Source organism: Eretmochelys imbricata, chromosome 24 (assembly GCF_965152235.1).
Source record: "Eretmochelys imbricata isolate rEreImb1 chromosome 24, rEreImb1.hap1, whole genome shotgun sequence".
In the NCBI taxonomy this organism is placed as follows: domain Eukaryota; kingdom Metazoa; phylum Chordata; order Testudines; family Cheloniidae; genus Eretmochelys; species Eretmochelys imbricata.
Window position 1 is genome coordinate 11,986,165 of NC_135595.1, and position 26,077 is coordinate 12,012,241.

General features: G+C 48.2%; 1 long non-coding RNA gene across 1 annotated transcript in view; it reads left to right on the top strand.

Moving 5' to 3' along the window:
- The window catches only part of LOC144279437 (uncharacterized), a 49,866-nt gene that overhangs the window by 2,805 nt on the left and 20,984 nt on the right, over positions 1-26,077 (top strand). Inside the window, exon 2 of the long non-coding RNA XR_013348671.1 lies at positions 429-495. This is a non-coding gene — a long non-coding RNA (uncharacterized LOC144279437). The remainder of the gene's footprint in view (positions 1-428; positions 496-26,077) is intronic.

Consider the following 26,077-nt stretch of genomic DNA (forward strand, 5'->3'; position numbering starts at 1 on the left):
CTTCAGAAAATGTGTGGACAGAATGGAAAAAGTCCAGAGAAGAGCAAAAAAAAAAAAAAAGATTAAAGGTCTAAAAAACGTCCTATGAGGAAAGATTGAAAAAAATGAGTTTGTTTAGTCTAGAGAAGAGAAGACTGAAGAGGGGTCATGATAACCGTCTTCAAGTATGTAAAACGAATAAGGCAAAGCTACTGTTGAAACCTGCATTATATGCCAAATAAAAATAAATGCTGTTAAAAAAAGTGGGTTTAACAAATTGTGGTTTTCAGCAATATAAGCTCCTGTATTTTCTGTATACGCCAGAGCAGCTTCAGCTAACTCTCCCTGTATGCGCATGCTTGAATAAATGGACCTCAAGCTTTGTTCTGATTCAAACACAATGTGTGGTTAATTTTTCCACGATAATCTTGGTGCCGTGACTCGGATAGATGGTGACCCCCAAGAGCCGGAGGACCATGAGCTGTTCCCCACCAGACCCCAGGCCCATCTGAAAAGGTAAGAGACCTTTTGAAATCTCTATATTGGGTTTCTGATGGAGGACTGCCCGTAGGCTCTGGGTTCGGGTGAGTTGCACACTCTATTTGGACTTTTGCTGCCAGACACACCTGATGCCCTTGGGGTGGGTCAGAGTCCCATCCAGGTTTGGTTTCCCTGGGAAGAACCACTGAGGGTGGCTGGGCAGGTCGTGGATAGATCTGGGCAGGTCGTCGATAGACCTGGTTCCATGTGCCAGTGTGAAACTGAAGGTTGGTAGGCTGGTGTGAGTGTAAGTCACAGGAAGACACCCAGAGCGCCCTGCGAAGCTGTGGGCTCATGACCGGCGAGGGGCCTGTCTGGGTCTAGGAGTGTGTGATCCCATCCCTTCCATCCTCGGATGGTCTGTTTCCATACCCTCTTTCCTCCTCTGTCTCTGGTTCCCGACTGAAGGTGGTTTGAAAAGCCACTGACTGGTCTGATCTCCTCGCCCAAAAACAACAGAGTATGTGGCACCAGCTGATGCTCTTTGCTAAAGGGGGGCTGTAAGACAGTCGTGGAGGCCCTAAACAAACCTTCCCTGTGTGAGTGGGATGAGTGAAAGATCTGTAGGGATTCTGGGAGCCAGGGGGTCCAAAAGGGATTCCAGCACTCGCCAGCTAAAATGGGGGCCGGTGAGTCAAAAAGGATCACCGTCCTGCCAAAAGGCACACACTAGTTCACTTGCAAGTTTCTGAAAAAATTGGAATTGGTATACCAGGAATAGGGATAATCGATGAAGTGAGCTGTAGTTCACAAAAGCTTATGCTCAAATAAATGTATTAGTCTCTAAGGTGCCACAAGTACTCCTTTTCTTTTTATGGGTACAGACTAACACGGCTGCTACTCTGAAACCTGTCTTTGAAGTTATGGTTTCCCTTAGAGGGAAAGCTTCGACCTTAACAAGATTGTGCCCCTCAGAAGTGTGCTTCTGGCCAATGTCAGTGTGAGGCATATTTCTATTGGCATGAAGAAACAGAAGGGGGGGCAAAAAACCCGGCTCCATGAATCTCAAATAAGGAGTCTCAAGGACTACCAGGAGAAACTTACAACATGATTAAAAAAAGATAAAAAGAAAAATTGGCAAAGAATTTAAATCCAACTAAGCCGGCAAGAACTATTAAGCAACAGTACGAAACTGTAGAAAAACCTGAGTGTCTCTGGATTAAGTTTAGAAGTGTGTGCAACAAGAGTGATGTAGTGGTGGGAGTCTGCTATAGACCACCGGACCAAGGGGATGAGGTAGATGAGGCTTTCTTCCGGCAGCTCACGGAAGCTACTAGATCACATGCCCTGATTCTCATGGGTGACTTTAATTTTCCTGATATCTGCTGGGAGAGCAATACTGCGGTGCATAGACAATCCAGGAAGTTTTTGGAAAGCGTAGGGGACAATTTCCTGGCGCAAGTGCTAGAGGAGCCAGCTGGGGGGGCGCTTTTCTTGACCTGCTGCTCACAAACCGGGTAGAATTAGTGGGGGAAGCAAAAGTGGATGGGAATCTGGGAGGCAGTGACCATGAGTTGGTTGAGTTCAGGATCCTGACACAGGGAAGAAAGGTAAGCAGCAGGATACAGACCCTAGACTTCAGGAAAGCAGACTTCGACTCCCTCAGGGAACGGATGGCCAGGATCCCCTGGGGGACTAACTTGAAGGGGAAAGGAGTCCAGGAGAGCTGGCTCTATTTCAAGGAATCCCTGTTGAGGTTACAGGGACAAACCATCCCAATGCGTCGAAAGAATAGTAAATATGGCAGGCGACCAGCTTGGCTTAATGGTGAAATCCTAGCAGATCTTAAACATAAAAAAGAAGCTTACAAGAAGTGGAAGGTTGGACATATGACCAGGGAAGAGTATAAAAATATTGCTCGGGCATGTAGGAATGAAATCAGGAGGGCCAAATCGCACCTGGAGCTGCAGCTAGCGAGAGATGTCAAGAGTAACAAGAAGGGTTTCTTCAGGTATGTTGGCAACAAGAAGAAAGCCAAGGAAAGTGTGGGCCCCTTACTGAATGAGGGAGGCAACCTAGTGACAGAGGATGTGGAAAAAGCTAATGTACTCAATGCTTTTTTTGCCTCTGTTTTCACTGACAAGGTCAGCTCCCAGACTGCTACGCTGGGCATCACAAAATGGGGAAGAGATGGCCAGCCCTCTGTGGAGATAGAGGTGGTTAGGGACTATTTAGAAAAGCTGGACGTGCACAAGTCCATGGGGCCGGACGAGTTGCATCCGAGAGTGCTGAAGGAATTGGCGGCTGTGATTGCAGAGCCATTGGCCATTATCTTTGAAAACTCGTGGCGAACCGGGGAAGTCCCGGATGACTGGAAAAAGGCTAATGTAGTGCCAATCTTTAAAAAAGGGAAGAAGGAGGATCCTGGGAACTACAGGCCAGTCAGCCTCACCTCAGTCCCTGGAAAAGTCATGGAGCAGGTCCTCAAAGAATCAATCTTGAAGTACTTGCATGAGAGGAAAGTGATCAGGAACAGCCAGCATGGATTCACCAAGGGAAGGTCATGCCTGACTAATCTAATCGCCTTTTATCATGAGATTACTGGTTCTGTGGATGAAGGGAAAGCAGTGGATGTATTGTTTCTTGATTTTAGCAAAGCTTTTGACACGGTCTCCCAAAGTATTCTTGTCAGCAAGTTAAGGAAGTATGGGCTGGATGAATGCACTATAGGGTGGGTAGAAAGCTGGCTAGATTGTCGGGCTCAACGGGTAGTGATCAATGGCTCCATGTCTAGTTGGCAGCCGGTGTCAAGTGGAGTGCCCCAGGGGTCGGTCCTGGGGCCGGTTTTGTTCAATATCTTCATAAATGATCTGGAGGATGGTGTGGATTGCACTCTCAGCAAATTTGCGGACGATACTAAACTGGGAGGAGTGGTAGATACGCTGGAGGGGAGGGATAGGATACAGAAGGACCTAGACAAATTGGAGGATTGGGCCAAAAGAAATCTGATGAGGTTCAATAAGGATAAGTGCAGGGTCCTGCACTTAGGACGGAAGAATCCAATGCACCACTACAGACTAGGGACCGAATGGCTAGGCAGCAGTTCTGCGGAAAAGGACCTAGGGGTGACAGTGGACGAGAAGCTGGATATGAGTCAGCAGTGTGCCCTTGTTGCCAAGAAGGCCAATGGCATTTTGGGATGTATAAGTAGGGGCATAGCGAGCAGATCGAGGGACGTGATCGTCCCCCTCTATTCGACATTGGTGAGGCCTCATCTGGAGTACTGTGTCCAGTTTTGGGCCCCACACTACAAGAAGGATGTGGATAAATTGGAAAGAGTCCAGCGAAGGGCAACAAAAATGATTAGGGGTCTAGAACACATGACTTATGAGGAGAGGCTGAGGGAGCTGGGATTGTTTAGCCTGCAGAAGAGAAGAATGAGGGGGGATTTGATAGCTGCTTTCAACTACCTGAAAGGGGGTTCCAAAGAGGATGGCTCTAGACTGTTCTCAATGGTAGCAGATGACAGAACGAGGAGTAATGGCCTCAAGTTGCAGTGGGGGAGGTTTAGATTGGATATTAGGAAAAACTTTTTCACTAAGAGGGTGGTGAAACACTGGAATGCGTTGCCTAGGGAGGTGGTGGAATCTCCTTCCTTGGAAGTTTTTAAGGTCAGGCTTGACAAAGCCCTGGCTGGGATGATTTAACTGGGAATTGGTCCTGCTTCGAGCAGGGGGTTGGACTAGATGACCTTCAGGGGTCCCTTCCAACCCTGATATTCTATGATTCTATGAACAGAAGCCCCTTACGTTCACCCCTCAGACAGTGTCTCCCCGTATTGAGGAAATGTTCCCCTTGCGCCAGTTCCCGGGCATTGGTGCTTCGGGTCATGAGACCTCGGTGTCTGCACATGCACCTTGGTCTCCTACGGAATTGTATAATTTACTTAAAAATTTTCCAAAAAATAAGAGAGAACCCTGTTAAATTAAAAAAGAAATTGCAAATTGTTTTAAACTGTTATAACCCTACATGGGCAGATTTAAACCAGCTTCTATGAGGGGTCATGCCTAGGAAAACACTGAGTTGCCTTTGTGAAAAAGCTCAGAGGCCCAAGCAAAATCCAGGCCATAACCAGGAAAAGTTAAATAAAATCAGGAAAAAGCTGTTAAATAAAATTCTCACCGTCTGCCCAAAGAAAGCTGACTGAAGCAAAAATTAGCACCTGTGAACAAAGTAAAAATAAAAATGTAAATAAAACCCAAATACTCTCACCACCACATTAACATTATATTAATGACCTTCCAGCTCCAGAACGTACAGAACCCCGTAATAGCCGCCCATTGCAGGGGGAGAAGGGGAAGGCCAAACCAAGGTCCCCACCGTCCACCTCCCCTAGGAACCCAGTGATGGCGTGTGTTACTATTGCAAGCAAATGGGCCATTGGATACAGTAAATGTCCCTACCGCCCTGGTCGATCCAAAAGCCATAAGGGTTGGCAATACTCTTTTTCCCCACCCTGTCTCTTCACCTCTGTCTGTTTCTGTCAGTCCTTTGTTTGACCATCATGCTTTCCTCCTAAGTCCTTGTTCACCTGCTAACCTTTTGGGAAAAGCCTTGCTGTGTAAATTAAATTGTATAATCTGCTGTACCCCAAATGGTGTGATCTGGACATGCCTGATCCTGCTCGCAATGAGATCCTGGCAGTTTACCTGACCAACCCCAGCCCTTCCTCGTTGCAACTGCTGGCTAAGGTCTCTCCCTCCTTGTAAGCCTTGTGAGCTGATTTAGTTGGGGATTGGTCCTGCCTTGAGCAGGGGGTTGGACTAGATGACCTCCCCGTCCCTTCCAACCCTGATATTCTATGATTCTATGATCATGCCAACCAGGTTCAGTGCATTGGGTCTGCCCAACCCGTTAAGATTCGCCTAAACCCAGCAAGACCCCTTCCTGAGGTGCAGCAGTACCCCCTATCAAAACAGGCCAAGGAAAAATCCAACCTGTTCTTACCTCCTGCATTCAGCAAGGAGTCATTATTCCTATGGTCAGTGAGTGGAACTCCCCCATTTTACCGTGCTGATGATGCTACTGTTCTTCCTATCTTTCCCGTTGTCCCTAGTCCTGCTACTATCCTTCTCTGCAAAGCACCGGTGCTGAGGGGTTGTTACCGCCTCAAATAAGAAAAAGGTTGTATTAAGTCCAAACATAAAAGGATTAAGGTTATGGTTAAATAAAATGCATCTAGATATAAGGAATAAATGTGTGTGTATGTAAATAGGTGTGTATATATCAATAAAAGGGGGGCTAGTCAAATAGCCCACCCCTCCTTGCTAAATTGGTAGTAAAACAATGCCTGTGCCCATGAAAAAAAAAGAATGCAACAACACCAACACCAGAAGGGATTGAGCCCAGACAAGCGGGCACCCGCAGTTTGAGGAAGTTAAAAGAAAAGAAAGTAAGAGGTTAACTCTGTAGTTACTGGAGGAAATTAGGCAGTAAAACTTTGTACAAATGTTAAAAAGGGTGTTATGAAAAGAAAATTCTTGGTTTCTTTGCAGCCGTTCCTTTGGAGAAAGGGCACATTTCTCTGGAAGAATTTCTGTAAATAATCCAGGCAAAAGGTTGTTTAAGTAAAATCATTTAACTATGAACAAGTTAGTCAAATTTAAACAAACAAACAAACAAACAAACAAAACCACTCCTGGTGTGTACAATCTTTGTTTTATAAGTTTAAGATAAATTAATGTTGTTTTAAAATTGTAAAACCAAAAAAAATAATTTTGCCAGAGAAAAGAAACTAGTGTTGTTTAATTTTGGTATTTAGCATTTAATTCTTAAGGTAACTTAATGCTTTAGAAGATTTAAAATGTTTTTAAATGAAGACCAAAGTTGTGGCTGCAGCAGGGCAGTCAAAGCCAGGAAAATAAAAAAAAAGATTTTAAATCTGTTTTGGTAACAAATAGCAAATAAAAGCTGTAGTCAGTGCCCCGCACTAATTTCCTGGTCGACACGAGGAGTTGAGGTCGAACTTCGCAGCGTTAAATCGATTTAACTCTGCACCCGTCCACATGACGAAGCCCTTTTTTTCGACTTAAAGGGCTCTGAAAATCAATTTCCTTACACCACCCCCGACAAGGGGATTAGCACTGAAATCGGCCTTGCTGGGTCGGATTTGGGGTACTGTGGACACAATTAGACGGTATTGGCCGCCGTGAGCTATCCCGGAGTGCTCCATTGTGACCGCTCTGGACAGCACTCTCAACTCAGATGCACCGGCCAGGTAGACAGGAAAAGGCCCGCAAACTTTTGAATTTCAATTTCCTGTTTGGCCAGCATGGCAAGTTGCAGGTGACCATGCAGAGCTCATCAGCAGAGGTGACCATGATGGAGTCCCAGAATCGCAAAAGAGCTCCAGCATGGACCGAACAGGAGGTACGGGATCTGATCGCTGTATGGGGAGAGGAATCCGTGCTATCAGAACTACGTTCCAATTTTCGAAATGCCAAAACATTTCTCAAAATCTCCCAGGGCATGAAGGACAGAGGCCACAACAGGGACCCAAAGCAGTGCCGCGTGAAACTTAAGGAGCTGAGGCAAGCCTACCAGAAAACCAGAGAGGTGAATGGCCGCTCAGGGTCAGAGCCCAAAACATGCCGCTTCTTTGATGAGCTGCATGCCATTTTAGGGCATCTACCCCAGCCGTGTTGTTTGACTCCTTCAATGGAGATGGAGGCAACACAGAAGCAGGTTTTGGAGACGAGGAAGATGATGATGATGAGGTTGTAGATAGCTCACAGCAAGCAAGCGGAGAAACCGGTTTTCCCAACAGCCAGAAACTGTTTCTCACCCTGGACCTGGAGCCAGTACGCCCCGAACCCACCCAAGGCTGCCTCCCGGACCCACCAGGCAGAGAAGGGACCTCTGGGGAGTGTACCTTTTACAATACTATACATGGTTTAAAAGCAAGCATGTTTAATGATTCATTTGCCCTGGCATTCGCGGCTCTCCTGGATGTACTCCCAAAGCCTTTGCAAAAGGTTTCTGGAGAGGGCAGCCTTATTCCATCCACCATGGTAGGACACTTTACCACTCCAGGCCAGTAGCAGGTACTCGGAAATCACTGTAGAACAAAGCATTGCAGTGTATGTTTGCTGGTGTTCTTTATCTCTCTGTGTTATCCTCAGGAGAGTGATATCATTCATGGTCACCTGGTTGAAATAGGGTGCTTTTGACTAGTGAGGCCACTGGGAATTGTCCCAGACCTGCAACACTATGCGGTCCCACCAATCTGTGCTTGTTTCCCGAGCCCAGAATCGGCATTCCACCGCATGAACCTGCCCCATTAGCACCATGATGCCCACATTGCAGGGGCCCGTGCTTTGAGAGAAGTCTGTGTCCATGTCCTCATCACTCTTGTCACCGCGCTGACATCGCCTACTCGCCCAGTTTCGCTTTGCCAGGTTCTGATGCTGCATATACTGCTGGCTAATGCGTGTGGTAATTAATGTGCTCGTAATTGCCAAAGTGACCTGAGTGGGCTCCATGCTTGCCATGGTATGGCGTCTGCACAGAAAAAAGGTGTGGAACGATTGTCTGCCATTGCCCTGATGGAGGGAGGGCCGACTGACGACATGGCTTACAGGATTGGCTTACAGGGAATTAAAATCAACAAAGGGGGTGGCTTTGCAAGAAACTGAATGGCCCCCTCAAGGATAGAACTCAAAACTGGGTTTAGCAGGCCGTTGATTTCACGGAGGGAGGGAGGAGAAAATGAATACAAAACAAATCTGGTATATTTCTTGTTTTGAGCCACTTCATCTATCTTTATACATCTTGCTGGCAGCAGACTGTGCAGTACGACCGCTAGCCATCGTCATCTCCTGGGTGCTTGGCAGAAGACGATGCAGTATGACTGCTGGCCATCATCTTCTTCTGACAGTGCACTGCCGGTAGGACTCAATCGCCATGGAGCGAAACTTAAAAGGGAAATGACCTGGGTGAGTCACTCCCATGTTTGCCCAGGCACCCCTGACCTCATCGAGGTCAGTTAAAAGAGCACCCAGGACTACCAACGACCCTGCGTTGCATACGAGAAATGGAGGATTTTCTGGACAAACGTCAGGATATGCTTCTACGGGCACAAAGCTCTAAAGATTTAGAGCAGGTTGCACAGCGGAGCCAAGAGGCCAGTGAAGAAGCTTGGCAACATATGACCTCCAGAAGAAGAAGGGGGAATGTCCGGGTTCCAGCAACGCGGACACAGGTAACTAACCGCTTTCATGTTCTCTCCACAGGTACCATTGTGGAGAGTGGACCAGATGATATGTCTGGGGGGAGAAAGCAGAAGGAGACTCTGCTGGTTGGAAGGCATGAGATGCACTGTCCTGAGATGGGGGGTTCCATGACCACCACTCCCAAGAGAAGGAGGTGGGTGGTGGTGGTCAGGGACTCTCTCCTCCGGGGGACTGAGTCATCTATCTGCCGCCCTGACCGGGAAAACTGAGAAGTCTGCTGCTTGCCGGGGGCTAAGATTCGCGATGTGACGGAGAGACTGCCGAGACTCATCAAGCCCTCGGATCGCTACCCCTTCCTGCTTCTCCACGTGGGCACCAATGATACTGCCAAGAATGACCTTGAGCGGATCACTGCGGACTACATGGCTCTGGAAAGAAGGATAAAGGAGTTTGAGGTGCAAGTGGTGTTCTCGTCCATCCTCCCTGTGGAAGGAAAAGGCCTGGGTAGGGACCGTCGAATCGTGGAAGTCAACGAATGGCTACGCAGGTGGTGTCGGAGAGAAGGCTTTGGATTCTTTGACCATGGGATGGTGTTCCATGAAGGAGGAGTGCTGGGCAGAGACAGGCTCCACCTTACGAAGAGAGGGAAGAGCATCTTTGCGAGCAGGCTGGCTAACCTAGTGAGGAGGGCTTTAAACTAGGTTCACCGGGGGAAGGAGACCAAAGCCCTGAGGTAAGTGGGAAAGCGGGATACCGGGAGGAAGCACAGTCTGCTGATCTGTATTCAGTGTTAAATTATTTAAAGTAAACAAAAGGACATGCAATTGTTGCTGAATGTTTCCTAAGGTTCGGAGACGCAGCTCCCCTTGTTTTAATTGTTTGTCGAGCAAGGTTTTTAGCGTGCGATTTGCACGTTCAACAGTAGCTTGGCCTGTGGAATTATAAGGGATCCTGTGTTTGAGATGGACGTCCTGTTGGACACAAAAGGCGGAAAGGGCTGTGGAGCAGTAGGCTGGGGCATTATCCGTTTTTATCTGGCTCGGGCGACCCATAACAGCAAAACAGGCTAGCAAATGGTGAATAACTTTGGGAGCGGCTTCCCCACACTGTGGGGTCGCCCAGAGGAATCCCGAATAGGTATCAATGGAAACATGTAAAAACGAATAGGGGGGGAATTGTGGCACGTGAGTGACATCCATTTGCCACAGCTGATTCGCCGCGGTACCTCTGGGGTTAACGGCATAAGAAAAGGTAGGGGCAGCAGCAGCACAGTGGGGGCAGGAGCGAACAATAGAACGTGCATGATCAGCAGGAATGTGAAATTGTCGGGCCAAAACAGAGGCAGACTGATGAAAAAAGGAATGGCTTTCAATGGGGTCAGAAAAGAGGAAATTTACCTGACCACGTAATGCGCGATCGGCGCGCGCATTGCCTTCAGTGAGCAGCCCAGGCAGAGGGGTATGACTGCGAATATGAGCAACAAAATAAGGGAAATTACGAGTGGTGATGAGATACTGTAAGGACAAAAACAGGCGAAGAAGGTCCGCATCGACCTGAGGGGTAATGAGGGCAAGGGGTAAATGATCAATTACTTGATAAACATAATGGGTGTCCACAATTAAATTAAAGGGACAATCAGCAAAAAGTTGAAAGGCCAAAATAACAGCAGCCAGTTCTGAGCTCTGCGCGGAACGCTAAGGCAGCGTAAAACGAGAATGCCAACGAGGGGGGTCACCTAATTGATAGGTGACAACACCGCGATGTGGAGAGCCATCAGTAAAAAGAGTGATAGCTGAAACAATAGGTCGAGAGCGGCTAAGACAACACAGCTACAGACTAGGGACCGAATGGCTAGGCAGCAGTTCTGCGGAAAAGGACCTAGGGGTGACAGTGGACGAGAAGCTGGATATGAGTCAGCAGTGTGCCCTTGTTGCCAAGAAGGCCAATGGCATTTTGGGATGTATAAGTAGGGGCATAGCGAGCAGATCGAGGGACGTAATCATCCCCCTCTATTCGACATTGGTGAGGCCTCATCTGGAGTACTGTGTCCAGTTTTGGGCCCCACACTACAAGAAGGATGTGGATAAATTGGAAAGAATCCAGCGAAGGGCAACGAAAATGATTAGGGGTCTGGAACACATGACTTATGAGGAGAGGCTGAGGGAGCTGGGATTGTTTAGCCTGCAGAAGAGAAGAATGAGGGGGGATTTGATAGCTGCTTTCAACTACCTGAAAGGGGGTTCCAAAGAGGATGGCTCTAGACTGTTCTCAATGGTAGCAGATGACAGAACGAGGAGTAATGGCCTCAAGTTGCAGTGGGGGAGGTTTAGATTGGATATTAGGAAAAACTTTTTCACTAAGAGGGTGGTGAAACACTGGAATGCGTTGCCTAGGGAGGTGGTGGAATCTCCTTCCTTGGAAGTTTTTAAGGTCAGGCTTGACAAAGCCCTGGCTGGGATGATTTAACTGGGAATTGGTCCTGCTTCGAGCAGGGGGTTGGACTAGATGACCTTCAGGGGTCCCTTCCAACCCTGATATTCTATGATTCTATGAACAGAAGCCCCTTACGTTCACCCCTCAGACAGTGTCTCCCCGTATTGAGGAAATGTTCCCCTTGCGCCAGTTCCCGGGCATTGGTGCTTCGGGTCATGAGACCTCGGTGTCTGCACATGCACCTTGGTCTCCTACGGAATTGTATAATTTACTTAAAAATTTTCCAAAAAATAAGAGAGAACCCTGTTAAATTAAAAAAGAAATTGCAAATTGTTTTAAACTGTTATAACCCTACATGGGCAGATTTAAACCAGCTTCTATGAGGGGTCATGCCTAGGAAAACACTGAGTTGCCTTTGTGAAAAAGCTCAGAGGCCCAAGCAAAATCCAGGCCATAACCAGGAAAAGTTAAATAAAATCAGGAAAAAGCTGTTAAATAAAATTCTCACCGTCTGCCCAAAGAAAGCTGACTGAAGCAAAAATTAGCACCTGTGAACAAAGTAAAAATAAAAATGTAAATAAAACCCAAATACTCTCACCACCACATTAACATTATATTAATGACCTTCCAGCTCCAGAACGTACAGAACCCCGTAATAGCCGCCCATTGCAGGGGGAGAAGGGGAAGGCCAAACCAAGGTCCCCACCGTCCACCTCCCCTAGGAACCCAGTGATGGCGTGTGTTACTATTGCAAGCAAATGGGCCATTGGATACAGTAAATGTCCCTACCGCCCTGGTCGATCCAAAAGCCATAAGGGTTGGCAATACTCTTTTTCCCCACCCCGTCTCTTCACCTCTGTCTGTTTCTGTCAGTCCTTTGTTTGACCATCATGCTTTCCTCCTAAGTCCTTGTTCACCTGCTAACCTTTTGGGAAAAGCCTTGCTGTGTAAATTAAATTGTATAATCTGCTGTACCCCAAATGGTGTGATCTGGACATGCCTGATCCTGCTCGCAATGAGATCCTGGCAGTTTACCTGACCAACCCCAGCCCTTCCTCGTTGCAACTGCTGGCTAAGGTCTCTCCCTCCTTGTAAGCCTTGTGAGCTGATTTAGTTGGGGATTGGTCCTGCCTTGAGCAGGGGGTTGGACTAGATGACCTCCCCGTCCCTTCCAACCCTGATATTCTATGATTCTATGATCATGCCAACCAGGTTCAGTGCATTGGGTCTGCCCAACCCGTTAAGATTCGCCTAAACCCAGCAAGACCCCTTCCTGAGGTGCAGCAGTACCCCCTATCAAAACAGGCCAAGGAAAAATCCAACCTGTTCTTACCTCCTGCATTCAGCAAGGAGTCATTATTCCTATGGTCAGTGAGTGGAACTCCCCCATTTTACCGTGCTGATGATGCTACTGTTCTTCCTATCTTTCCCGTTGTCCCTAGTCCTGCTACTATCCTTCTCTGCAAAGCACCGGTGCTGAGGGGTTGTTACCGCCTCAAATAAGAAAAAGGTTGTATTAAGTCCAAACATAAAAGGATTAAGGTTATGGTTAAATAAAATGCATCTAGATATAAGGAATAAATGTGTGTGTATGTAAATAGGTGTGTATATATCAATAAAAGGGGGGCTAGTCAAATAGCCCACCCCTCCTTGCTAAATTGGTAGTAAAACAATGCCTGTGCCCATGAAAAAAAAAGAATGCAACAACACCAACACCAGAAGGGATTGAGCCCAGACAAGCGGGCACCCGCAGTTTGAGGAAGTTAAAAGAAAAGAAAGTAAGAGGTTAACTCTGTAGTTACTGGAGGAAATTAGGCAGTAAAACTTTGTACAAATGTTAAAAAGGGTGTTATGAAAAGAAAATTCTTGGTTTCTTTGCAGCCGTTCCTTTGGAGAAAGGGCACATTTCTCTGGAAGAATTTCTGTAAATAATCCAGGCAAAAGGTTGTTTAAGTAAAATCATTTAACTATGAACAAGTTAGTCAAATTTAAACAAACAAACAAACAAACAAACAAAACCACTCCTGGTGTGTACAATCTTTGTTTTATAAGTTTAAGATAAATTAATGTTGTTTTAAAATTGTAAAACCAAAAAAAATAATTTTGCCAGAGAAAAGAAACTAGTGTTGTTTAATTTTGGTATTTAGCATTTAATTCTTAAGGTAACTTAATGCTTTAGAAGATTTAAAATGTTTTTAAATGAAGACCAAAGTTGTGGCTGCAGCAGGGCAGTCAAAGCCAGGAAAATAAAAAAAAAGATTTTAAATCTGTTTTGGTAACAAATAGCAAATAAAAGCTGTAGTCAGTGCCCCGCACTAATTTCCTGGTCGACACGAGGAGTTGAGGTCGAACTTCGCAGCGTTAAATCGATTTAACTCTGCACCCGTCCACATGACGAAGCCCTTTTTTTCGACTTAAAGGGCTCTGAAAATCAATTTCCTTACACCACCCCCGACAAGGGGATTAGCACTGAAATCGGCCTTGCTGGGTCGGATTTGGGGTACTGTGGACACAATTAGACGGTATTGGCCGCCGTGAGCTATCCCGGAGTGCTCCATTGTGACCGCTCTGGACAGCACTCTCAACTCAGATGCACCGGCCAGGTAGACAGGAAAAGGCCCGCAAACTTTTGAATTTCAATTTCCTGTTTGGCCAGCATGGCAAGTTGCAGGTGACCATGCAGAGCTCATCAGCAGAGGTGACCATGATGGAGTCCCAGAATCGCAAAAGAGCTCCAGCATGGACCGAACAGGAGGTACGGGATCTGATCGCTGTATGGGGAGAGGAATCCGTGCTATCAGAACTACGTTCCAATTTTCGAAATGCCAAAACATTTCTCAAAATCTCCCAGGGCATGAAGGACAGAGGCCACAACAGGGACCCAAAGCAGTGCCGCGTGAAACTTAAGGAGCTGAGGCAAGCCTACCAGAAAACCAGAGAGGTGAATGGCCGCTCAGGGTCAGAGCCCAAAACATGCCGCTTCTTTGATGAGCTGCATGCCATTTTAGGGCATCTACCCCAGCCGTGTTGTTTGACTCCTTCAATGGAGATGGAGGCAACACAGAAGCAGGTTTTGGAGACGAGGAAGATGATGATGATGAGGTTGTAGATAGCTCACAGCAAGCAAGCGGAGAAACCGGTTTTCCCAACAGCCAGAAACTGTTTCTCACCCTGGACCTGGAGCCAGTACGCCCCGAACCCACCCAAGGCTGCCTCCCGGACCCACCAGGCAGAGAAGGGACCTCTGGGGAGTGTACCTTTTACAATACTATACATGGTTTAAAAGCAAGCATGTTTAATGATTCATTTGCCCTGGCATTCGCGGCTCTCCTGGATGTACTCCCAAAGCCTTTGCAAAAGGTTTCTGGAGAGGGCAGCCTTATTCCATCCACCATGGTAGGACACTTTACCACTCCAGGCCAGTAGCAGGTACTCGGAAATCACTGTAGAACAAAGCATTGCAGTGTATGTTTGCTGGTGTTCTTTATCTCTCTGTGTTATCCTCAGGAGAGTGATATCATTCATGGTCACCTGGTTGAAATAGGGTGCTTTTGACTAGTGAGGCCACTGGGAATTGTCCCAGACCTGCAACACTATGCGGTCCCACCAATCTGTGCTTGTTTCCCGAGCCCAGAATCGGCATTCCACCGCATGAACCTGCCCCATTAGCACCATGATGCCCACATTGCAGGGGCCCGTGCTTTGAGAGAAGTCTGTGTCCATGTCCTCATCACTCTTGTCACCGCGCTGACATCGCCTACTCGCCCAGTTTCGCTTTGCCAGGTTCTGATGCTGCATATACTGCTGGCTAATGCGTGTGGTAATTAATGTGCTCGTAATTGCCAAAGTGACCTGAGTGGGCTCCATGCTTGCCATGGTATGGCGTCTGCACAGAAAAAAGGTGTGGAACGATTGTCTGCCATTGCCCTGATGGAGGGAGGGCCGACTGACGACATGGCTTACAGGATTGGCTTACAGGGAATTAAAATCAACAAAGGGGGTGGCTTTGCAAGAAACTGAATGGCCCCCTCAAGGATAGAACTCAAAACTGGGTTTAGCAGGCCGTTGATTTCACGGAGGGAGGGAGGAGAAAATGAATACAAAACAAATCTGGTATATTTCTTGTTTTGAGCCACTTCATCTATCTTTATACATCTTGCTGGCAGCAGACTGTGCAGTACGACCGCTAGCCATCGTCATCTCCTGGGTGCTTGGCAGAAGACGATGCAGTATGACTGCTGGCCATCATCTTCTTCTGACAGTGCACTGCCGGTAGGACTCAATCGCCATGGAGCGAAACTTAAAAGGGAAATGACCTGGGTGAGTCACTCCCATGTTTGCCCAGGCACCCCTGACCTCATCGAGGTCAGTTAAAAGAGCACCCAGGACTACCAACGACCCTGCGTTGCATACGAGAAATGGAGGATTTTCTGGACAAACGTCAGGATATGCTTCTACGGGCACAAAGCTCTAAAGATTTAGAGCAGGTTGCACAGCGGAGCCAAGAGGCCAGTGAAGAAGCTTGGCAACATATGACCTCCAGAAGAAGAAGGGGGAATGTCCGGGTTCCAGCAACGCGGACACAGGTAACTAACCGCTTTCATGTTCTCTCCACAGGTACCATTGCGGAGAGTGGACCAGATGATATGTCTGGGGGGAGAAAGCAGAAGGAGACTCTGCTGGTTGGAAGGCATGAGATGCACTGTCCTGAGATGGGGGGTTCCATGACCACCACTCCCAAGAGAAGGAGGTGGGTGGTGGTGGTCAGGGACTCTCTCCTCCGGGGGACTGAGTCATCTATCTGCCGCCCTGACCGGGAAAACTGAGAAGTCTGCTGCTTGCCGGGGGCTAAGATTCGCGATGTGACGGAGAGACTGCCGAGACTCATCAAGCCCTCGGATCGCTACCCCTTCCTGCTTCTCCACGTGGGCACCAATGATACTGCCAAGAATGACCTTGAGCGGATCACTGCGGACTACATGGCTCTGGAAAGAAGGATAAAGGAGTTTGAGGTGCAAGTGGTGTTCTCGTCCATCCTCCCTGTGGAAGGAAAAGGCCTGGGTAGGGACCGTCGAATCGTGGAAGTCAACGAATGGCTACGCAGGTGGTGTCGGAGAGAAGGCTTTGGATTCTTTGACCATGGGATGGTGTTCCATGAAGGAGGAGTGCTGGGCAGAGACAGGCTCCACCTTACGAAGAGAGGGAAGAGCATCTTTGCGAGCAGGCTGGCTAACCTAGTGAGGAGGGCTTTAAACTAGGTTCACCGGGGGAAGGAGACCAAAGCCCTGAGGTAAGTGGGAAAGCGGGATACCGGGAGGAAGCACAGTCTGCTGATCTGTATTCAGTGTTAAATTATTTAAAGTAAACAAAAGGACATGCAATTGTTGCTGAATGTTTCCTAAGGTTCGGAGACGCAGCTCCCCTTGTTTTAATTGTTTGTCGAGCAAGGTTTTTAGCGTGCGATTTGCACGTTCAACAGTAGCTTGGCCTGTGGAATTATAAGGGATCCTGTGTTTGAGATGGACGTCCTGTTGGACACAAAAGGCGGAAAGGGCTGTGGAGCAGTAGGCTGGGGCATTATCCGTTTTTATCTGGCTCGGGCGACCCATAACAGCAAAACAGGCTAGCAAATGGTGAATAACTTTGGGAGCGGCTTCCCCACACTGTGGGGTCGCCCAGAGGAATCCCGAATAGGTATCAATGGAAACATGTAAAAACGAATAGGGGGGGAATTGTGGCACGTGAGTGACATCCATTTGCCACAGCTGATTCGCCGCGGTACCTCTGGGGTTAACGGCATAAGAAAAGGTAGGGGCAGCAGCAGCACAGTGGGGGCAGGAGCGAACAATAGAACGTGCATGATCAGCAGGAATGTGAAATTGTCGGGCCAAAACAGAGGCAGACTGATGAAAAAAGGAATGGCTTTCAATGGGGTCAGAAAAGAGGAAATTTACCTGACCACGTAATGCGCGATCGGCGCGCGCATTGCCTTCAGTGAGCAGCCCAGGCAGAGGGGTATGACTGCGAATATGAGCAACAAAATAAGGGAAATTACGAGTGGTGATGAGATACTGTAAGGACAAAAACAGGCGAAGAAGGTCCGCATCGACCTGAGGGGTAATGAGGGCAAGGGGTAAATGATCAATTACTTGATAAACATAATGGGTGTCCACAATTAAATTAAAGGGACAATCAGCAAAAAGTTGAAAGGCCAAAATAACAGCAGCCAGTTCTGAGCTCTGCGCGGAACGCTAAGGCAGCGTAAAACGAGAATGCCAACGAGGGGGGTCACCTAATTGATAGGTGACAACACCGCGATGTGGAGAGCCATCAGTAAAAAGAGTGATAGCTGAAACAATAGGTCGAGAGCGGCTAAGACAACACAGCTACAGACTAGGGACCGAATGGCTAGGCAGCAGTTCTGCGGAAAAGGACCTAGGGGTGACAGTGGACGAGAAGCTGGATATGAGTCAGCAGTGTGCCCTTGTTGCCAAGAAGGCCAATGGCATTTTGGGATGTATAAGTAGGGGCATAGCGAGCAGATCGAGGGACGTAATCATCCCCCTCTATTCGACATTGGTGAGGCCTCATCTGGAGTACTGTGTCCAGTTTTGGGCCCCACACTACAAGAAGGATGTGGATAAATTGGAAAGAATCCAGCGAAGGGCAACGAAAATGATTAGGGGTCTGGAACACATGACTTATGAGGAGAGGCTGAGGGAACTGGGATTGTTTAGTCTGCAGAAGAGAAGAATGAGGGGGGATTTGATAGCTGCTTTCAACTACCTGAGAGGTGGTTCCAGAGAGGATGGTTCTAGACTATTCTCAGTGGTGGAAGAGGACAGGACAAGGAGTAATGGTCTCAAGTTGCAGTGGGGGAGGTTTAGGTTGGATATTAGGAAAAACTTTTTCACTAGGAGGGTGGTGAAACACTGGAATGCGTTACCTAGGGAGGTCGTGGAATCTCCTTCCTTAGAAGTTTTTAAGGTCAGGCTTGACAAAGCCCTGGCTGGGATGATTTAATTGGGGATGGGTCCTGCTTTTGAGCAGGGGGTTGGACTAGATGACCTCCTGAGGTCCCTTCCAACCCTGATATTCTATGATTCTATGATTCTATGATTCTAATGTACAATTAGTGGCACCTTTTGTGTGATCACCAACCGAGGATCTTTTGGGGGATTATAAGAAATCTCTCCCACATAATCACAAAGAACAACCTGCCAGGTCAAGGAGGTGTGGTACAAGGAATCAAATTCACTACGTGATTAGGGGAAAACAATGGCAACTAAATCAGTGCCCGTGAGTTGCACTGCACGGTGGCGGGCTTTACGAACAAGGTCGGAGAGGGCGTCTAAATAAGGATAAATGTTCCGGGGAGAAGTGGAAGACAAATATATCCACTCTATGATAGAGACGGCTGTGTCTGTACGCGAGACAAACAGAGCCACAGTAGGCATATGAGGGGTGGCAAGGAGAACTAACCGCAGGGGACGAACCTCAGTGAGTCTATCCACAAACTGCTGACTCAACACTGCATTGATCTGTCGAATGCAGGCAATGTGCTCCTCAGTGATGGCAATAACTGCGCCCGGTGCCCAAGCTCCACGTAGGAGCTCGAACAACGGCCGCAGCATTGATGTGGGGAGACGGAAGTAGGGTCGAATCCAATTTAAATGACCCAAAATTTGTTGTAATTTAACGAGGGTTAGGGGTTGGGGTAGGACCACTTCCGGGCGAACAGGGGCACCATAGGTTTGTAAAACCTTATGCCCGAGATATTGGTAGGAATAAGAGCGTTGAATTTTTTCTGGTGCCACTAACAGGCCATTTTGGCCAAGAATCTGAGACAAGTATTCAAGCTGTTGTGCCGTAACCTGGGGACCGCTAAGCAAAATATCATCCATATAATGGTAGACCTTTAGTGTGGGGTATCGGGCACGAAAAGGGGCAAGGGCCCGATCCACAAAAAATTGACACAAGGTTGGACTATTTTGCATTCCCTGGGGCGAGACCTTCCACTGATACCTTCGAGAGGGTCGCTGATTATTATATTCTGGCACCGTAAATGCGAATTTTTCGCGATCTTGTGGGCAAAGGGGGATTGTGAAAAAACAATCTTTTAAATCTAACACACAAAGCTGATCGGTTTGAGGAATTAAATTCGGGTTTGGCAACCCAAACTGCAAGGGGCCCATGGGTTGGATGCGTTTATTTATTTCCCTTAAATCGTGTAACAGCCTCCATGCACCAGATTTTTTCTTAATAACGAACACCGGGGTGTTCCAAGGACTAGTGGAGCTCTCCAAGCGCTGTGCATGCAAATGTTGTCGCACAAGCGAATGAAGTGCTTTCAGCTTTTCTAGGGGGAGGGGCCACTGATCAATCCATACGGGCTCTAAGGATTGCCATACCAATGGTAATGCGGAGGGCAAGGTGGGTGGGGGAGGGTTTTGGGCCATTATATATTAATATCGAGGGTAGTGTCCAGCTTTACAAGTAAGTCACGGCCCCAAATATTGAGGTGGACAGGGAGCACAAAAGGGCGGATCGTAGCAAGGGCACGGCCTCCTGGTTTAGAGACCGTGACCCAAGACAAACTTTGGCGCCCGGGCTTGCTACCCCCGATCCCCCACAACTCTTTAGAAGGAACTGTTGGCCAACTGACCAGCCAGTCCTGATCACGAATCACTGTAACGTCAGCTCCAGTGTCCACCAGCCCTGTAAAAGGAACATTATTTAAAAGAAGTGTTAACTGAGGTTTCGAGGGGCGGAGCGACATTGTTAGAGCAACAAGTGGAGAGGACATGTCGTGAGGCGGCGACTGAGACAGCGTCGATCCAAAGCCGCCTCCGCCCCGGGTTCAATCCTCTGCGGCTGGCACCTGATAAGGGACTAAAATCAATTGTGCAATCGACCGTCCACGCGGGAGCGACTGCGGAAGATGGGTCCACACCTGAACCTTAATAACGCCGGTGTAATCAGCGTCAATGACCCCTGGGATGACAAAAAAACCCTGTTTCCCAGCATGTGAGCGAGGGAGAACCAGACACACAAATCTGGCAGGGAGAGGTCCCGTCACCTGTGTAGGTATGGTGCAAACCTCTCCCGGGAACTGAAAATCAGCGTCCTCTTGCATAATCAAATCAAGCTCTGCACTTCCGGCAGTCGCTGCCCTCATGGAGTCTATGGATTTTAAGGCAGAGGAACAGTTGTCTGAGTGGGAAACACCCCCTTTTGGCCCTGGGTTCGGGGGGGACCCGTCGTGCGGTTTCCCGACCCACTACGACACTGATTAGCCCAGTGATAGCCCTTCCGACACTTGGGGCACTTCTTTGAGGGGCGAGCGGGCGCCGTCAATGAGCGGCACTCCCGCTGAAAGTTACCCTCCTTACCACAGCGATAACAACGCTTCCCCTCCTTCCCGCTTTTCCGCAGGGCGGCGGCCAGAACCCCAGCTTTATGTGCTTGTGTGCCGATGTTTTGGCACGCCCGCAGCATGTCCGACAGCTCTAGAACACCAGCGGCTTGTGCCGCCTGGAGAGCACGGTGGCAATCCTCGTTCGCATTTTCAACCGCCATTTTTAACAGAATCTCCTGAGCTGCTGCAGGGTTATCCACCTGTTGGAGGATAGCCTCCTGCAATCTGTTGGTAAAATCCATAAAGGACTCTGATGCACCCTGACAGATACTGGCAAAGCTTTTGGTAGGCTTGCCTGAATCCGGGACCTTCCGGAAAGCATGCTGGGCGCAGGCAGAAATAATGGGGAAGACGGCCTGAGGGAGTTGAGACTGCATCTGAACGGTAGCAAACGGGCCCTCCCCTGCTAACTGCTCATAAGTGACACCTTGCGCTATATATACCTGGGCTTGGCGTTCTGCCATCTGCCGATACTCACTCAGCCAAATAACATACTGACTGGGCGTCAGCATCATGCGCAACAGCGCCTTCCAATCTTCAGGGACCAGGGTGTACCCAGTACCTAGTCCTTCAAGAAGACCACGTACATAAGTGCTAGTCAGGCCGAACTTGCGAATCGCTTTCTTTATGTCTCTGATCACCGAGTAAGGCAAACTGACCCAGTTTGCAAGCTGGTTGCCCTGGCCATCATCCTGCCAGGTCACCGGGCAAACTGAGTCCAGATCAGCTAATTCCTCTGCTGTAAGATCTGGGCAAGTCTTTGCTGTGTGAACCATTTGTTGCACCAGCGAAAGCCCCTGAGCAGACACGGATGACCCCCCGGGGGGCCCCGGAGCATGGGGCCCCACGGGGGGACGGTGACCACTCACCGGCTCCAGAGGGGAAGACAAAGGAGGCGGCAGTAATTGAGGCACTGGGGACGAAGCAGGGGGAGGGATGGCTGCAGGAGCGGACGGGGGTGGCGAGATCGGCAGCCCCTCTACTGGCGTGGGAGACGGTCTTTCTGAGGCGAAACGCTGTGTCGCATCACCAGGAGGGGAGATGGCTGCAGGAGCGGACGGGAGTGGCGAGATCACCAGCCTCTCTATTGGCGCGAGGGAGGGCCTTTCCGAGGCGACACGCTGTATCGCGTCGCGGCAGAGGTGCCAGGCATGTAGAGCCTGCACGGGCGCCCGAGGCTCTTTGTGCAATGTCTGGCCCAACCGCTCCCAGTCCGCTAGCTTAAGGGTTCCGGCTTCAGGGTACCAGGGCATTGGGCACTCACCTCCTGTAGCAGGAGAGTGAGTTCTCGAGTGGGGCAATCATGCTGAGCCTTACACAGCAAATACTGTAGCTCATTGCAGTGTTGCACTTGCAAAGCAGAGAGGGAGCTTCCCATACTTACCACAACGAAAAATACTCACCGGGATCCGCGAAGCGGATGAGTGACACGTCTGAAACCCTCGCCGGGCGAGGTGAGTGCTGAGGGCCCCACATTGGGCGCCAGTTGTTGCGGTCCAAATACAAGACAGCACAAAGCTTAAAGCAAGCAAGCAGGCTGGTCTGCCAACGGGCTCGTCCTGTCAGCTTTCCACCCTCTCCTTTATTCTTTCTCTCCCCCCGCGCATTACATTCTCCAACAGATAAAAGGAATACACTGGCTTTGTTTAACATTCTTATTTACCAATTTCTATCTACCGCATTCCTTGCTCTCAGGCCTTGAGCCCAGTCCTGGGAGGCTTCCCACGGTTCATGCCCTCTGGGCGAGATTCCAAGGTTCATGCCCGTGAGAGGAGCCATGTGTGCATTGCTCCTACACAACACTCCGGGTGTGCCCTGAATGTTACCAAGTGCATGAACCTTGTATGAATGCTACACATTTGTGTATAGGCACTTGAGATAACTTGCTGTTTGTCCTGCTTTCTTAGTATGAGGCAGGAGCCCTCCCCTTTCGCGCTCTCCTGCTCGTGCTTCCTCCCGGTATCCCACGTCCCCACTTACAACAGGGCTTTGGTCTCCTTCCCCCGGTGAACCTAGTTAAAGCCCTCCTCACTAGGTTAGCCAGCCTGCTTGCGAAGATTCATAGATACTAAGGTCAGAAGGGACCATTATGATAATCTAGTCCGACCTCCTGCACAATGCAGGCCACAGAATCTGACCCACCCACTCCTGCGAAAAACCTCTCACCTATGTCTGAGCTATTAAAGTCCTCAAATCGTGGTTTAAAGATTTCAAGGAGCAGAGAATCCTCCAGCAAGTGACCCGTCCCCATGCTACAGAGGAAGGCTCTTCCCTCAATTCGTTAGGTGGAGCCCATCTCTGCCTAGCACTCCTCCTTCTTGGAACACCATCCCATGGTCAAAGAATCCAAAGCCTTCTCTCCGACACCACCTGTGTAGCCATTCGTTGACTTCCATGTTTCGACGGTCTCTACCCAGGCCTCTTCCTTCCACGGGGAGGATGGACGAGAACACCATTTGAGCCTCAAACTCCTTTATCCTTCTTCCCAGAGCCACGTAGTCCGCAGTGATCTGCTCAAGGTCATTCTTGGCAGTATCATTGGTGCCCACGTGGAGGAGCAGGAAGGGGTAGCGATTCGAGGGCTTGATGAGTCTTGGCAGTCTCTCCGTCACATTGTGAATCCTAACTCCTGGCAAGCAGCAGACTTCTCGGTTTTCCCGGTCGGGGCGGCAGATAGATGACTCAGTCCCCCTGCGGAGAGAGTCCCCAGCCACCATCACCCGCCTCCTTCTCTTGGGAGCGGTGATCGTGGAACCCCCATCCCTAGGACAGTGCATCTCATGCCTTCCAATCGTCGGAGTCTCCTTCTGTTCCCTTCCCTCGGATGTATCATCTAGTCCACTCTCCACATTAGTACCTGTGGAGAGAACATGAAAACAGTTGCTTACCTGAATTTGCACTGCTGGTACGTGGACACTCCCCTTTCTTCTTCTGGAGGTCACATGCTGCCAAATTTCTTCACCGTCCTGTCCCCGCAGATGAATCTTCAGAACGTTGTGCCTGTAAAAGCATATCCTGACGTCTGTCCAGGAAATCTTCAGTTTCTCTTCTGCAAAGCAGGGTCGATACCTGTTGCTCCAGACCTTGAACCTGCTCTTCCAATATGGAAACCAGCTTGCACTTTGTACACACGAAGTCGCTTCTGCCCTGTGGAAGAAAGACAAACATAGCACATCCAGTGCAGGTCACAAAAGCTGAACACTCCCCATTCATATTACCTTCTTTCTATGAGCTTCCTCAGGAGTTGTAGTGACTACTCAGAGAAGACGGCAAGATGTAAAAGCTCAGTGGGCTCTCCCCAGGCAAATTCCCTCTGTTAGCCCCTCTGCTGTTCGCTGCTGAGCTGGTTCGCAGGTGACTAGCTTTTTATAACAGGCAGGCCCACTCAAGGCTCACCTGGAACAAAGCACTCCCAATTCACACTTTTCAAACAACCAATGAAGCACACGGTCAAACTGTCCCCACAACAGACACTCAGATACTCACTAACACAGCCTCCCTAATGCAGCCCTTAGCGTACCACCAAAGTCCAGAAATTCCTGACTACAAAAGACATTAAAAATTGGTCCTGGTGGAAAAAACAAAGTGTTGTTAACTGTCAGGGAGGGAATTGTGGGGAACCGCACTTGGAAATGTAAGATTAAGTGGTGGGGTGGTTTTTTTTTTTCTTCCAGGGGCTGGGCTCTGTGCTTACTAACAAGTACCATCAAAATGCACTGCCCTCCCTAACTGGCTTCTGGAGAATGAATACCAAAAACACCTTGCTGCCACAGACATTACTCCCACCATTCCCTCCACCTCTGTCATCAACCCTAAAATTTACCCCAATACAAATAATACTGTATATTCTAATGAAACCCAATGGCCCAGGCCTTCATATCTTAGTAATTTACTAAAATTTTGTTAAAAAATTTTTTTTTAAAGTTCAAAATAGTTCATATAAGCAAATAATAAAGTGAAAAACAGATGGGTTGGTGGAAATAAAAATATATAATATTACTGCAACTGAGCCCCAAAAGTCAAAAATTGAAATTAATGGGGCCCATAGCAGGACAGATATAATGGCCATTCCCAAAGTTTGTAGCATGATAGATAAAAAAGGCCCTTATTCTTATTTGGTCACCCAACTGGTAAGTAATTAAACAAATACCCAAAAGGTTTGTTCCGCTGCTGAAAAAAATTACCTGTACTGAAAATGTCCCAATAACTAATAATTTAAACTGCACCATATTGCAGTACACCCCGTCCTATGATATTGATGTTAAGGGCTCTCAAAAGTAAATAAAGGTATACCACATCAAATGTGGTATAAACCTTCATCAGAAAAAATGTGTTGGACTTTCAATGAACTGTGATTAATGCTACACTAAGGACTGTAAAATTTACACTACCCTTATCTAGTTTTCAGATTACCTCTATATATCCTAATTGTTCAAAGGGAGCTGCCATTAGGTTGGCACAGCAACAGACCTGGGTTTCCCCTAGAAAAAAGAAAGACTTGGCTGGACACCTATGGGATGGTGCAAATAGCGTAGCTGCAATCTGAAATATCTATAAAGGTCAGCAACATGAGGAAAAATTGGAACAGTTGGAAAAAGCCACGGGCCTTATTACTGGAGCACAGCTAGCCCAGGTTCAGGCTGGTTTTGGTGAATTACACGTTATCTCCGCCCTTAGTTCAATAACCCAAAAGCTGTTAACAGAGATGGTACTAGGTATCACCAACACTGGAAAGGCATTGCAGTGGGATCTGGCTTGTTTGGAGGTTCAGGATTTTCTAAATGACCAGCTCATGGCCATTCAGAGGGATCTTGAACATCAGGCATGGCCTACTGCCCTTACAAATACCTCAGGAGTTCCATCTAATCTGTGGCCATGAAGACATACTTGGAAATTTTCTAAATGGAAATGCAGACGTTCACAGTGCTCCTTCCAAGCATACAGGCCATTCGGAGGGGTATAGGCTCCCACCTACGGAATCCTGCCGGGTCCGTGGGGAGGATGCATGTGGGATTGGATAATTCACCAAGACATTTGGGAACTTAAACCACCTGGTATGCCCAACTGATTCGTAGTCAGTGCTCCTGGAGTAACGCCCGACATTTGGGGAGGGATTGGAAGCCAGTGGACACTCTGGCCGTTAAAACCCCCTCAACTTCAGTGTGTACTTAAACTAAAACCACAAGAGGTTGTCACTGTTCATGACAACATTTGTTGGAAGGGTATGGGACAGGGGACTACCCTGACAGGACATCTACTTCTCCAAGCTAATAATAGCTGTGTGCATGTTAAGACCACTAACTTAAATACTGTACATTTTAATCTCACCACAGCCGCAGGCAATCATATAATTTACTGTCCTGCGGATAAAACTCTACAATTAGCCCTTAGGTTCCAGATACCCTTTAACTGGACTGCTTTAGTACCTAACCGATTCCAAAATTTGTTTTCACTCCTATTAAAGGTTCAAAAAATTCCAAATTACAGGGACAAATTTACATGCTCCAAAATATATATCAAGCCAAAAAAAATGCCT